Genomic DNA, 14,747 nt, shown 5'->3' with positions numbered 1-14,747 from the left:
GGTTTGTTCTTTGTGAATTACTTGTATAATTTCTTTTTGAATTATGGTCACTTGTCATTATTAGATTCGAATTGAGTCGTCGCCAGTTTTTATGGGAACACTAGAGTATTTTAAAATTCGGTTTTTCCTCATGAGTTTTCGACACCTCATGGCCAATTGTTATGGTGTAAATGTTGGAAAGAATAACGAGACGACTCAGAAACAGTGAAATAAATAATATATTAATCCAGAAACAATGCTAGTTAAGTGGGAACTCCATCAACTGAATGACAAAGTAAAATTACGACTGTGTCTCTATGATTTCAAACTGCTGAAAAGCAGAAGTGGTCACTGGAAATAATACCAGGAATAGCCCATTGTCAGAATCTGTAGAGGTGTGTAGAAATGAGACAACAACGAAATAAAAGTTTCATTCTATATTAATAAACGTTGTTTGTTACCTTCGCTAGTAGCTTTATTAGAAGAGTACAAGAAAGAAACGTATTAGTCAGAGAGTTCAGAGTTCATACGCGCTTGTATTATAGTAGTCGTGAAGAGGTCGTTGATAGACAGAAAAGTGTTCCATGTATTTAAAGATGGAATTAATACATTGCCGTGTCAGAGGAAACAATAGTTCAGTGCTCGTGCGCGCACGTGTATTTATAGCTAGTAGTTGCTGGAACAAAGGAAGCCGGTTAAAAGAGAAAGAAAAGGCAAAGACTTCAGTGCGTTGCCCTGTTGCCATGAGTGTGTGTGAGTCGTATCAACAAGGACAGTTCTTTAGCATGAAAAAATGCACGTGGAAATAAATGTAAGTTTGAAGAAAGATATAGCTAGCTTGTGATACTCACGTTCAGGCGATGTGTGCTTCTGGGCAGAGCACAGAGAAAGAGAGAGAAGACTTCGTAATTTTGCCTTTTATATACTCGGTCACGTGATTGGGAGCTAGCTTGTGATTGGACACCGCAACAAAAACTTAATCATGTCGAAAATAAATACATCAACTTTCCTCACGAGTAAAATTAACAATCACCATTACAACAAAGAAAAACAGAGCAGAATTTGTTCAAGTAGTAAAGAGACTACATTTTTCCACAAGAGTATTAAGTAGGTACGGCAAAAGTGGGCGGACAAAGATAGGGGAACATAGTTTTGAAAGCCGATTTATCTGTGGAGAAAGAAGTGGCTTACCGTTAAAGCGGCTGCGCGTTTGTGCATGCAGAGCACAAATTGAGAATCAAGATGGCGCCCGCAGACTTTTATGTGAAAAAAGTCTCGTGGAATCTCGTGGAATCTCGGAGAATCTCGTACCCTGGTTCCATAAATAACAAGGAAAGGAAAGCGGGAGGACAGACGATTTTTAGTCACTAAAGCGAACGGACGTGTGTAAAAGAAGAGGTAGAAGAAAAGAGTGTGATGAACGAAACAAACAACGACTCGGTTGAAAGTAGAGTTGTAACGAACACATTATGATAAGTTTTTTTTAGGTTGACGACACTTTTTGATTGTATTTGAAAGATTAGGGACTAAACTTAATTTCCAAGCGGAAAAAATATTTGTACACGTGAAAAAAAAAAGTTATGAAAATGTTTTCATGGCGAACTACCCAATTCAGCTAAATTTTGAAGTTAAATAAATTCACTGTAAAAATCCTTTAAAAGATAAATATTAGTTTTCTCAGTCTATTTCAAAGATAATTAGTAAAGTAAAGTACTAAGATATTGAATTAAATTAAAAAAAACACCTTGTTTGTACAAAACATAAAAAATGATAAGCCCAAAAACCAAATGATTCTGCCGTTTGCAAAATGCAACATACTAAAATTTTGTAAACAAGGAATATACGAAGGTTCAAAATTTTAGGCAGTCGAAAGACTGTAAAGTGACGTCATGCAATTAAAAGGGAGGAAGAATGTGATAGTTTTATTTTTTCCCAGACATACATTAGTACGTTCTTATTCTGAACCTTTGTATAAAATTTTCCATTTTTTTAATTTAATTATTTTTCTATGTTCCTGTTTTTAAATTATTTTTTTAAAAATTATTGTTCAATATTGTGTAAAAAATATGTTACGCCGAAAGTTTCACATTCTTGCGAGCAAGGAAATTATTAAAATCTTGCATATAAAAATTATGGGAAACCTATAATTAAAAAAAAAGTAGAAATATTTTTTGCAATTATACTTTTTTGTAGAAAATATTAAATAAGCAATGCTTAATTCAATGGTAATATTGGTAGTTCGAAAAATTCATTTTTCTTCGAGTTATATCGAATTAATTAATACGGATTTAGGGGCTTTTTTGGTGATGTTCCTATAAAAATTATTTTATTTTATTTTTATTGTTACAAATTACGATGCTTTATTTATATAAAAAATGCAAAAATAACGGTCTATCCTAATTTAATGCGCACTGTGCAGCAGCGACTACCGGTTCTCCCATCTCATAAGTATTCTTCATCAGGGTCCTGGCCCGGTCTACCAGGTCGTTAAGGGACAATAAAGCTATGCTTGAGCTAGCCCGCAGGAGTTGCTTTGCTCGGGTTGGGAGCCCTGACAAAAATTTGCATGCCAATGCCCGCTCAGGCAGCTCATCAAACAACACCGTCAATTTCGTCAGCTCGACCAAATAAACGTCGACAGTTTCACCGGGAGGCAAGGTTTTTGCCTCAAATTGCTCCCAAGCAGTGGCGGGGTCGACAGCGAACGCCTTGTATAATGCCGCCTTGATCCTTTCTGTTGTGGTGGCACCCACTCATTTACATATGCGGATAATATTACACATAAATAACAAGACTCGGTTAGTTTGAGTGTGTGTTACCCAGAAGCCACCGAAGGACGAGCCGAGAGCAGATATGTTCTCCAGCCAAGACTCTCTTACCTGACAACCATTATGTAAATATACTGTAAATATACTTTTCCTAATACACTTCTTATTGATCTACCTTTGTTTGTTAAGTCTTCATTTGTATTGCCTTATACGTTATTTGGTTCAACCTGCAAACATAACACTCATAATCCTGTTTTTCCTCAGGACTAAGCTGTTGATAGACTTCGAAAGCTCCGCTGGACAGACGTAGAGGAACCGCATGTTCAATGTTCTTCACACTAAATAACAGGCAATGCAGTTCCACCTTCTCCACCCAGTCAAGTACCGGGGTCGAGCCATCGAATTTCGGTACCAATTTAAGGTCGAATTTGCCCCCCATTATGCCGAAATAGCTTGACGTTAAATGGGCTGTTAAACAGCAAAACAAAATAAACCAAATACAATACGCAAAAGTCCAGATAGAATTCGTCACTGACAACTTTCTTTCTCAACTTCCAGCACGCCTCTCCCCACTGCCTCTGCCAACAGACATTTTATCAGAAAACTGACCCCATTCCATTTGCATAGATGTGCAGTGGAAGATGATATCTCGTGAGATTCCACGAGACTACACCTTATAAATCCATGACTGCCATCTTTAATTTCTCTTAGATCCCATCCGAAGGTAAGTTGTATGACCGCACGACACACACACACACGGGGGCGCTTTCCTCTTTTATTATTACATTCAACTCTATATTGAGGAAAAAAATTCCAGATATTCCATAATTAGAAATCTTATGTAGTAGACCTTTATGTCAAACCCTATTTAATGCCTTTGATTTTCCCAGGCCTATTGCTCTTACGGAAACCTCTGCTGATAGATTCATTTATTCTATGTAGAATTGCGGACAATACATCAGCTGTAGATCTCGCAGAACGTTAATCACACTGCTCGTCACTGAGTAGGTTATTTTTACTGAGGTGGTATACAATTTCTCTATTGAATACTTCAATTCAATTCAATACGAATTAAAGCAACTTATGACACACCGGAAACTAATTATATTTGTAAGGTTTTTGGAAGAATTTTCCCTTTAGGCATTGACTGAACAGCTTTCCAAGAATTGATACTAATTCCGGTTAGAGTTTATTGAGTACTACAACTTGAACATTATCAAGGTTCTTGACAAGTTTGACAACATCACGAACAGGTATGTGTGTGTCGCTCGGATTATTTTCGATCTTACGAGGAAATTCGAGAGGTAGGTGGTCCTGATAGTATAACGTTCAGTTTGCTGCAAAGTTTTTGCCAAAGAGTTTGGGTTTGTCACATGCTGACGAAATCATCTCAAGCCCGTTAATAATGCTCGGAATCGAAGGCATACACTTGTTTAGAACTTTGTTATTCGCCAAAATCCATGGGAACCAAACCCCTGTTCTTCTTCAGACTTGATTGACTGAGCATATGAGTTCTTCTTCGGACTTTGATATGATTGAGCATACGAGTTTTCAACATAAGGGAAGATATTTTAATTCTTACAGATATCATCGTGTTAATTCATGTTCTTCTAACACAATTAAAAGTTTAATTCTTTTACCATTCAAACGTTTCATATGAAAATATAGTTTTATATTAAAATCTAGCAGTACGCGCTAACCGACATTGCCCGTTGGAAGCATCCCCCGCTTGATTAAATTAAATTACGGTTGTTGTCGTTGTTGTTGTAATTGCTGCTGCCGCTGCTCAACCCTCAATCTCCTCATGTTATAAACGGCTTTCGGAATAGATACATCAACTCCTCATGGTAAGAACGGCTATCGGAATGGATACCCCCAACCTCCTCATGGCAAGGACGGGTGGAGATAGGTGGTGTAGTAAGGATATTGAACAACCTCCAACAGAAAAAAGTAGCAGCGAGCGAAAAAGAAAAAGAAATTAGACGCAGTAGGCAACTCGGGTGGATAGAGATGTAAAAAAAAAAAAAAAATTCAAAATAGTAGGCAAGCAGGCTCAAACATGTAATGCAAAGGAGGAAAAGAAGGTGAAAAAAAAGCAAACCGTTTAGCAATCGCATCGACAGAAATAGGGATAAGGTTTTCATCTCAAGGCGCATGTTGACTTTTGAGATGGATGGATCGATCGAACGAGCGACAGTTGGTAATTTGTGACGGACGAAATTCGTCGTTTTTTCAATAAAAAAAATAAGGAAAAACTTAATTGGACATTTAAAACTCTGGTAGCTCCCTCTCATCCCCCAAAAGTGGCCCATTAGTTTGGTTTGCTTTTAATAAATCAAAACATTAAACAAAGGAAGCAGCGAAGTTTTTGTTTTTTTGCTGTAACAAAGTTGACGACAGTAGTAACACAAAAAGCGAGGGAGCGAGCGAGAAAGAGAGAGAGAGAGAGCGAGAGAGCGAGAGAGAGAATAGAAGATAAACTAATTGCAAAGCAAACTGTAACCATTCTGTAAGTTTTTATTATTGGTTTAGTTTAATTTTTATGTGAGCGACCAAGAAGTAAACAATCTACACGTAATGCTGGTGTTATGTGTGTATATGGTGCAACAATATTGCGTAACACTTGTCTTGCACACGCCATGTTGTATAATACGTGTTCGTTTGTTTTTGTTGAAAGTTTAAAATCTGGAATAAGAGGATTACAGCTGGCATCCAATGATAAAGAGGTTAATTTGCGTAGGGAGAAATAATTATTTTATGAATCTGCGAATCGGAAGTGATCGTTATCTCTATGAGTTAATGATTCAGTTAATAATGGTGACGAGGCAATACAAATCTATTGTGTGTAATTTTACGCGGTGTAGAGTAGGGCGGTGAGAGCAGTTATGAATTAGGGGGAAATCGGAGGCCTGCAATATAAATGCTGGAGTCCCTCAGGGGTCAATCCTGGGCCCAACTCTCTTCCTGATCTACATCAATGACCTCCCTAAACACATACTTAAATCATTCGTTGACATCTATGCTGATGACACGACCATCTACGGCAACACATCAAAGGCTGTAAATGACAAAGTTCTCTCTGATTCTCTCTCCTCTGATCTCGAGCGCGTGGGTCAGTGGGGGAAGATGTGGCTGGTTACATTTAATGCATCCAAAACCAAACTGCTATCCTTACATCATCAACGCTCTGATCCCCATCTGGCATCAATTGTGATGGATGGCTCTCGTCTGGGAGAGGCCCCGTGTTTTGACAAGCTTCTGGGTTTGACCTTTACTCCTGATCTGAAATGGAACACGTACGTTGCCAAAGTCGCTGGAAAGATGGTGGGATCCTTCTACCGCTCCAGAAGATATCTCACTACGGATGCAATTCTCTATCTATATAAAAGCCAAGTACGTCCAAGGATGGAATACTGTTGCCATATCTGGGCAGGAGCTGCTAAAAACAGCCTATCCTGCCTTGACAGAGTACAAAATAGACTTCGTGGCTTAGTGGGGATGCCCTTTTCTCTACCCTGCAACCTCTCTCCCACAGAAGAGACGTTGCGAGCCTGTCCTTGTTTTATCGTTATTTCCATGGCAGATGCTCGTCTGAACTCCAATCTCTGGTCCCCCTTCGCCAATCTTTCACGAAAAACACCCGTCTAGCTGAATCCACTGTGAAAAATTTCCCCCACTCTATATCTGTGCCTAAATCAAAACGCAGATTCCATGAACAAAGCTTCTTTCTTAGAACTGCACGCCTGTGGAACTCTGTTCCGTCTGCCTGCTTCCCTCCGGACTACAACTTGGATGTCTTCAAGTCCAATGTTAATAAATTCCTAATGAACCGCCCCCTTAAGTAAACATTTCAGCAAATTCTCCTCACTAACGTAATGTACTTGCAATAACCCTTATCCCTGAGTGGCTTCCGGGCCTTGATAAATGGTGATCACTGTGTAAAAAAAAAAAAAAAAATATGAACTACTTCCTCTAATGATAATGGCGATAGTGATGATTTCTCTCCTAGGATAAATTGTAGGATTTTATTATAAGGCCTAAGTCTATCTATAATGAAGTTATAAAGTTACATAATGTAGTGGATAATAGTCTAGACACAATAAATTTGTATATGGCATCTATTGTTGCAAACCTATTATAATTTAATCCAGAGGGGAATTTCTGCAATCCAAATATATAAAACCATAAATTAACAAAAAGTATTTTCTTCCAAAATATTAAGAACTATTTTACAATGTTTTTTCCCCCAAATACTTACAGGAATCGGGGTATGTTTCATAGAAGGGTTTCCAAAGAAATTCATATCGATTGCGTTTCGTTATAAAGGATTATCTTACGATTAATACAAACAACAACTTTTGCTCCAATTATTTAGAAGTATAAAAATATTTCCTTTTTATATTTTAATTATAAATACCATTTTCAGTACATCGAATAACCGCCCGTTTGCTAACATTAGAACGTTACAAATTGAGGCAAAATGTTTTCCCACTATTTTAACAAACGTAGGTGTTAAGCCACGTCTAAAAATTTTTCGTCGGTTTAGCTGAAATCTCCAATGAAACAGCTCCAGATCCTGTCCTTTCAGACCAGCTTCGGGTGTCGAGGTGAAGAGAAGATCCTGAGGGGAATCGTAATGTCCATAAAGGAGGTTATAGTAAAAAAATTAGTTGGCCCCCAAGCCCCCGGCGCTCTAGCGAAAAAGGTTCAGCCGCCGTAGACAGGTTTCGTAAGGAAAATTATGAAAATCTTGTACCAACCAGGTCGCCAGCTTCTACACAAATATGTTCAAGTAACATGATAGTCTCATAGTGCTTATAATCTATCATGATTTGATGGGTTGCTTAGTGTATTGTGACATCTATATTCTTTGAAAGATAGATGTCTTGGGTGGAGGTGTATGAAAAAATAGGTAAGTAAAAATTTCCATTTTGGTGACTAGGTTGCAATAAATGGGACCAACACCTTTGTGCAACTTTCATGGCAGTAGTAGGTTGTAGATAAATACTTGATTAATTTCTCTTTAAGCTTTAAGAGACATGTGTTATGTATCTCGCTAAAAACCCTATCAACAACTACTCATGCTACCCTTATTTCAGGGGAGCTGGTCTCCCCTCCTCACACATACACATTAGTAACGACATCGGATCACAGTTACCTTCCTAGGGAAGCAAATAACTTTATAATACAATAAAACAGATACACATTCTTCAAACCAATAAAAGAACCCCCCACCGACACACACTCATCCTACACTATGCACCAGGTTGACCAAGTACCAATGGGCCATTCGCCGTAACCCAAGTAAGAGTAAAAAAAAGGAAAAAAATGAGAAAAAACAAAGATAAATAAAAACACAAGCAGAAAGAAAGAAAGAAAGAGAGAGAGAGAGAGAGAGAGAGAGAGGGGGGGAGAGGGAGAGGGAGAGGGAGAGGGAGAGGGAGAGAGAGAGAAACATAAGATAGCAGTGACCACAGCCCAATAAAACAGTAATAAAAATTGAACATACAAATGAAAAATAGATTCATTTACACGTTTCCACCTCTCGGAAACATTTCAAATGAACTACGAAAATGTTCTTTTACATCTTTAACACATCCTGACTATATTCTAAGCATTTTAAATAATTTCTGAAGAGGACGCTTCACAGAACGTCTGAAACGCGTTAAAAACGATTTTAGTGATTTAAAAACATTATTACAATGATCTAAACATAATTTTCAATGAAAAACCAAGACACGGAATAATAAAATAATGTTAAAAAATACACATTTTTGGTAACCACCTCCTAATTTTAATATACATCTTTCTCTCGTTGGAATTTCTTAACACATTTTATATACTTTTTTTTCGTATTAGATCAACTCATATAAACTTGATATTTGTAATTTCCCACTAGGATGACTGCTCCATATTCCCACAATAAAAACGAAGTTGATCTAACTCATAGTTCAAAATAAAATACCAACAGTTTTCTCCCCCTCTGGCCATCGCCCCCTTAATCTGTTTTCAGAGGCATTTCCTGTGTCCCTCTCGGTCGCGGTGTCAACCGTTCTTTCAATACGGATAGAGGGATTTGGTTTTCTTCCACCCAGGTCCCACTCGAGCCCGCCGACAGGATTTCACTGTCCTCATTCGACCCCTCTCTAGGGTTGTCTCCAATGTCGATGCCCTCCGTAGTTCTCAGTTTGGAAATCCGCCCAGATTGGCGCTGATTTTCGGCCTCTTGCAATTCCCGATGGCCTGGGATCGCCGTTTTATTATCCCGATTTCTCAGTGTTCTCATAACATCTACGTCGAGTTGAACGAACACTCTCTCTTCATCGGAGGTCTCCATTTCCTGGGGTGCAACCAAGGTAGCCTTACGTGAGCGTCTCACCGATCTTCGCGGGACGAGTTGTACATCATATTCCAATTCTGCCAACTTCAGATCATTGGCCTGTACCCTTTTTATTTTCCCAGCAACCTTGTCCCAGATTATAAATGAAAGAGGGCCAGTCTGTTCCACTATTCGATAGTCAGGAGTCCAACGCTTGTCCAGCTTCCCCTCTCGAGTTTTTACCTTATAATACACAGGGTCTCCTACCTTGAATTCCACTTCCCTTCTATCCTTGTTCACTCCAGCGTTCCGTTTTTTCTGTGCTCGCTTGATACGGTTCATTTTTTTTACACAGGCATCACCACATTATCAAGGCCAAGAGGATGCCCAAGGATAAAGGTTAAAGAGTGTACAGTAGAAATTGGACAATATAGTAATGATTAGTAATAAAAATTCGTTAAATTTCATAACTTATATGGAACGGCTCATCAAGAACTTATTTACGTTAGACTTGAACACAACAATATTGTAGTCAGCCGGAAAGCAGGAAAACGGAAGACAATTCCATAGGCGTGCAGTTCTAAGAAAGAAGCTTTGTTCATGGAATCTACGTTTAGGTTTAGGCACAGATAAAGAATAGGGGGAATTATTGATAGTGTGTTCAGCTAGACGAGTGTTTCTTGTGAAAGTTTGGCGAGGGGGGACCATAGACGGAAGCTCAGTCGAACACTTTCCATGAAAATAACGATACATCAGAGACAAACTCGCAACATCTCTTCTGTGAGATAGAGGTTGCAGGGAAGAGAAAAGGACATCTCATACGAGGCTACGAAATCTATTTTGAACTCTACCAAGGCAGGACAAGTTCTTTCTATCAGCTGCCGCCCAGACGTGGCAACAGTATTCCATCCTTGGAAATTTTTCCAGCGGCCTTGGCAACAGACTTGATGTACGTGTTCCATTTAATATTAGGAGTAATAGTGAAGCCCAGAAGTTTGTCAAAACTTGAGGCCTCCTGAAGAGGAGAGCCATTCATTTCAATTGGTGCCAGACGTGGATCAGAATGTTGATGATGTAAAGAGAGAAGCTTGGTTTTAGATGCATTAAAAGTAACCAGTCACTCCTTTCCCCATTGTACTACGTGCTCAAGATCAGAGGAGAGAGAATCGGAGATAACTTGGTCGTTTAATGTCTTAGAAGTGTTACCATAAATGGTAGTGTCGTCAGCATAAATGTCTACAAATGATGTAAGGATATGATTTGGAAGATCATTAATGTAGATCAGGAAAAGAGTTGGGCACAGGATGGACCTCTGAGGGACACCAGCACTAATACTGTGAGCTTCTGATTTTTGCCCCTCAACTACTACTCTTATGAACCTATCAGAAAGAAATGATTTAATAATTGAGAAGACATTTCCAGCTATACCATAGCTAGAGATCTTGTGAAGTAAATCTTTATGCCATAAACTATCAAAGGCCTTAGATATGTCAAGAGCAATTGCCCTAGAAAGGTTGCCTCCGTCGAGAGATTTGCTAATCCTATGAGATATAACTGTAAGCACATCAGCTGTAGATCTAGCAGAACGGAAACCATATTGAGTGTCACTAAGAAGGTTATTTTTGCTGAGATGGTTGATTACTTCTGTATTTAACACAGATTCCAGCAACTTACTCATGACGCACAGAAGACTTATTGGCCTATACTGAGAGAGGGATGAGCGATCACCTAAATTCTTTAATACAGGGCATACTGATTAAATTTTCCAGGGTGATGGGAAACTATTCTCTTTAAGACAACGTTTAAACAGTTTTGTAAGTATGGGCGCTAGTTCAGGTTGAAGTTTTTTGAGTACTATAATTGGAATACCGCCAGGGCCAGTTGCTTTACTGGAATCAAGGTTTTTGATTAGCTTGGCAACATCACGTACAGATATACGTATATCACATAGCGTGTTTTCTGATACAGGAGGAAATATTGAGGGTTGGCGGCCTTGGTCGCAAAGGGTAGAATTAGTTGTAAAGTTCTTGGAAAAGAGTTTGGCTTTGTCTGATGCTGACGAGATTACCTCAGGTCCATTGATGATAGTTGGGATAGAGCACACGCTTCTGTTCAGGATTCTGTTTGCTATTTGCCAAAACTGGTGGGAACCAAGCCGCTACTCAGCTACTTTGGACTTAACGGATTGAGCATACAACTCTCTTGCGTTCTTTATTACTTTCTTACAATGGCTGCTGGCAGTCCTGAAAGCGGCTTTAGTTTCCATACATCTATTACGTTGGAAGCAGTGAAAAAAGTGATTTATGTGCGCAATGGCAGCAGCACATTCTGGAGAGAACCATGGCTGGTTGTTAGGTTTTTTCTGGAACATTTTCAAGGGTATGAAACGGTCTATACCTACAATTAACCATTCGGTCAGGTCTGATACTATAGAGGACACGATCTTTTTAAACATGGAACGCAGAGGTAGATCCGATATAAATGTACGGAAGCTATCCAAGTCAGCCTTAGTGTATCGATATACTGTACGATGGAGAGGTACGTCTGAGGACTTATTACATTTCATTTTTATCTTAATTGATGCAACAGAGTGATCGGAAGATACAAGAGGAGACAGAACAGAAACTGAACATAGTTCAGGGCAAGTTGTAAGAAAAAGGTCTAGTAGGCTCGCATACTGGCCGTCATTGTCGGACACACGAGGTGAGGTCATAGGAAATGGAGAAATCATGACAGAACCTCCCCTCATCATCGGTCTTGTTTGAGTGGGTCAACCATTCGACGTTATGAACATTGAAGTCTCCACATACGTGAATGTTAACTGAAGTATAAGCAGATAGGACTTGGTCAATTTTCTCAGATATGCTTTTTAAGATAGTAACTCCGCTGTTGTAGGGGCGATAGAGAGTAAATATAAATGCAGTCGTGTGAGCTAAAGCAACTCGAAAGCACATATAGGGTAATTTAGGATCCTCCCTGGAGATGTCCCTACCACATGGAAAGCCATCTTTAATATAGGCACATATTCCATGCCCATGGCGATCTTGGGGCTCAGATTTAGAAGTTAAGTTAGCGTATCCTTTAGTTGTGAACTCTTCTAGGGCAATAGTCTGTCCAATGCCAGTTTCGCTTAAAAAGAAAAGGTCTGGTTTAGTCTCTTGTAATTGGGTTTCAACCTCTGGAAGGTTAGAACGTAGACCCCTGATGTTGGAGAAGGAGACATGGTAGTAGTGGTCTACGTTGGAAGTTGGAGAACCGGGTTTAATTGTGTATTTTTTCTTGAAACTTGTCATGATGAAATTTTGGAATTTGTGGACTAGGTCGTCAGATTTACTTAGAGCAGGACAGAGAGGGGAAACTAAGAGAGAAAAAGGAACGAAGAATTTTTTGTAGCTCCTGATAAGGTAAAGCCGTAACAATTACCCACTAATATGGCATCGAGAGGCCCCACCAGAGACTACTGCATAGTCCAGAATCCATTCACCAAATGGCAATACAGCAGCCCCAGTACTTTGTACCTTCTGATAGGACAGCCTCTTTAGTGGTTAATCCAAGGTTCGGGTCCCTGACTATCAGGCGGATAACGTTAGCCCAGATAAAACGTTTACCTCCAGCACCCTTACTAGTGACATGGCTACAAGGATAGACATAGAAACAGAAAATTTCCGCAATCTCTGCCAACTGTTCGCGCAAAATACTGCCAACCTAGAAAACAGCTTTTTCTTCTCCCTTTGTCAGAAAAATCACTCATTAAAAAATGAGGACTGAGGGACAAATAAGGAGAAGCGAGAGTAACAGAAGCTGCCGATAACGCATCCACAATGCGTTTTCTACTCTCCATTAAAAAAGAAAAAAATATAAAGTATTCTACTTAATAAAAGTCCAACAGACGTGTTTAAGGGAGAGTACGGTGATAGATTCACCTCTCACGAACTAAAAAGGAGTACAATTTCGTAATCTATTTATGCAATCAATTTGGTAGATAAATAAACGTTTATGGACGAGAAAAAAAGCTAGCATTTAATAAAACAGAAATACATAAATTAAATACTGAAATAAAATTTAGTTATTAATATTTGAATCTAAAAATAAAAAGTACGATTAATATAGAAATCACTTATCTCAACAAAACACTTCCGTCTCCAAAATGCAAACTGAGAAGAATTTAAGTTTTAACAGCGTTCAAAAGACTCTTTTTTTAAAAAAAAAATTTACCGTTAAAAGAAAAGCGTGATTTTATTCCTGGCTTTAGCTAGTCACGTTTTAAGAAACTTACGATATAAAAGAAAAGCGGATGGTGGGGGGGGTTCTTCCGACAGTTAGTTGGTGACGTTATAAGTAATTGCGAGATAAGATGGAAGCAGGAATTAAGGGGTGGGGACTGAAAAGGATAATATAATGGATTGAGTCTATACAATATTTAAGATCAACTCGGTAGATCAACTCGGTAGATAAATAAACATTTATGGACGAGAAAAAGCTAGCATTTAATAAAACAGAAATACATAAATTAGATACTGAAATAACATGTAGTTATTAATATTTGAATCTAAAAATAAAAAGTACGATTAATATAGAAATCACTTATCTCAACAAAAACACTTCCGTCTCCAAAATGCAAACTGTAGAGAGAATTTAAGTTTTAACAGCGTTCAAAAGACTCTTTTTTAAAAATTAACCGTTAAAATAAAAGCGTTTGCCTGGACAAATTTCTGATGTTGTTGTTTCAACAATATTTGGTGATGCTCCTCCCCCAAATACTTCCTACGCAGCCTTAAAAGATTATCAATCGGGAGAACCATATCCCTTCCAAGCACTAATTCAAATGGTGAGAATTCCGATGTTTCATTCATCGTGAACCTCACTGCTGCTAAGGCTTGCGTGAGGAACCGATCTCATTCCGCCAGATTATCAGTCAGAAGCTTATCCAGGATATCTACCAGCGGAATTGCTAAACCTTGGAGTTACTCTGGGGGTGATAAGGGGAGGTCAACACATGCTGGACACCAAGCTCGTCGAGTACTTCCTTCATAATCCTATTCACATTCTCTGCACCATTGTCGGTAAGTAATTGCTCTGGGGACCCATACCTCGGATAAATCTCACCTAGAATTACACCGGCCACCGACTTGGCAATCTTATCTGGGACTGCATAAGCCTCTGGCCAGTTAGTAAGCCAGTCCACTATGCCCACGATATATTGATTACCACGTTCTGTCAAGGGGTAGGGTCCGGAGATGTCCAAACTCACTTTCTGGAAGGGATACTGCGGAACATCTGTTTCCGCTAGTGGAGCAAACGGGTGGTATCTACTGTGAGTCTGGCATGTTACGTATCTATTTACCGATTCCACAACATCCTTGACCAATCCCGGCCAATAATAATTTCTAAAGATCAACTGATACGTCTTTTCGATTCCTAAGTGCCCCATCTTCTCGTGGGCTTGATCCAGGACTTCTCTCCGGAGTCGTGGTGAAGGGTGTACTTTTGGGTTCGACCCTCCTTCACCCGAGCTCTTAACCCTGCTAATTCCTTATCTTCTTGACCTACTTCAATTATTTCAACCCAGTGTGGGTCGACTAGAGGCTCAGCTTCAGTTACTTCTGTCTCACTCCAGTCCGGTCTTTCCTTTATGCTGTGGGAATTAATCACTCCACCTGGAAAGCCCTATCATCACACCC

This window comes from Euprymna scolopes, chromosome 3, assembly GCF_053919585.1.
Source record: "Euprymna scolopes isolate OS-2025 chromosome 3, ASM5391958v1, whole genome shotgun sequence".
NCBI lineage: Eukaryota > Metazoa > Mollusca > Cephalopoda > Sepiida > Sepiolidae > Euprymna > Euprymna scolopes.
This window is presented reverse-complemented; position numbering follows the sequence as displayed.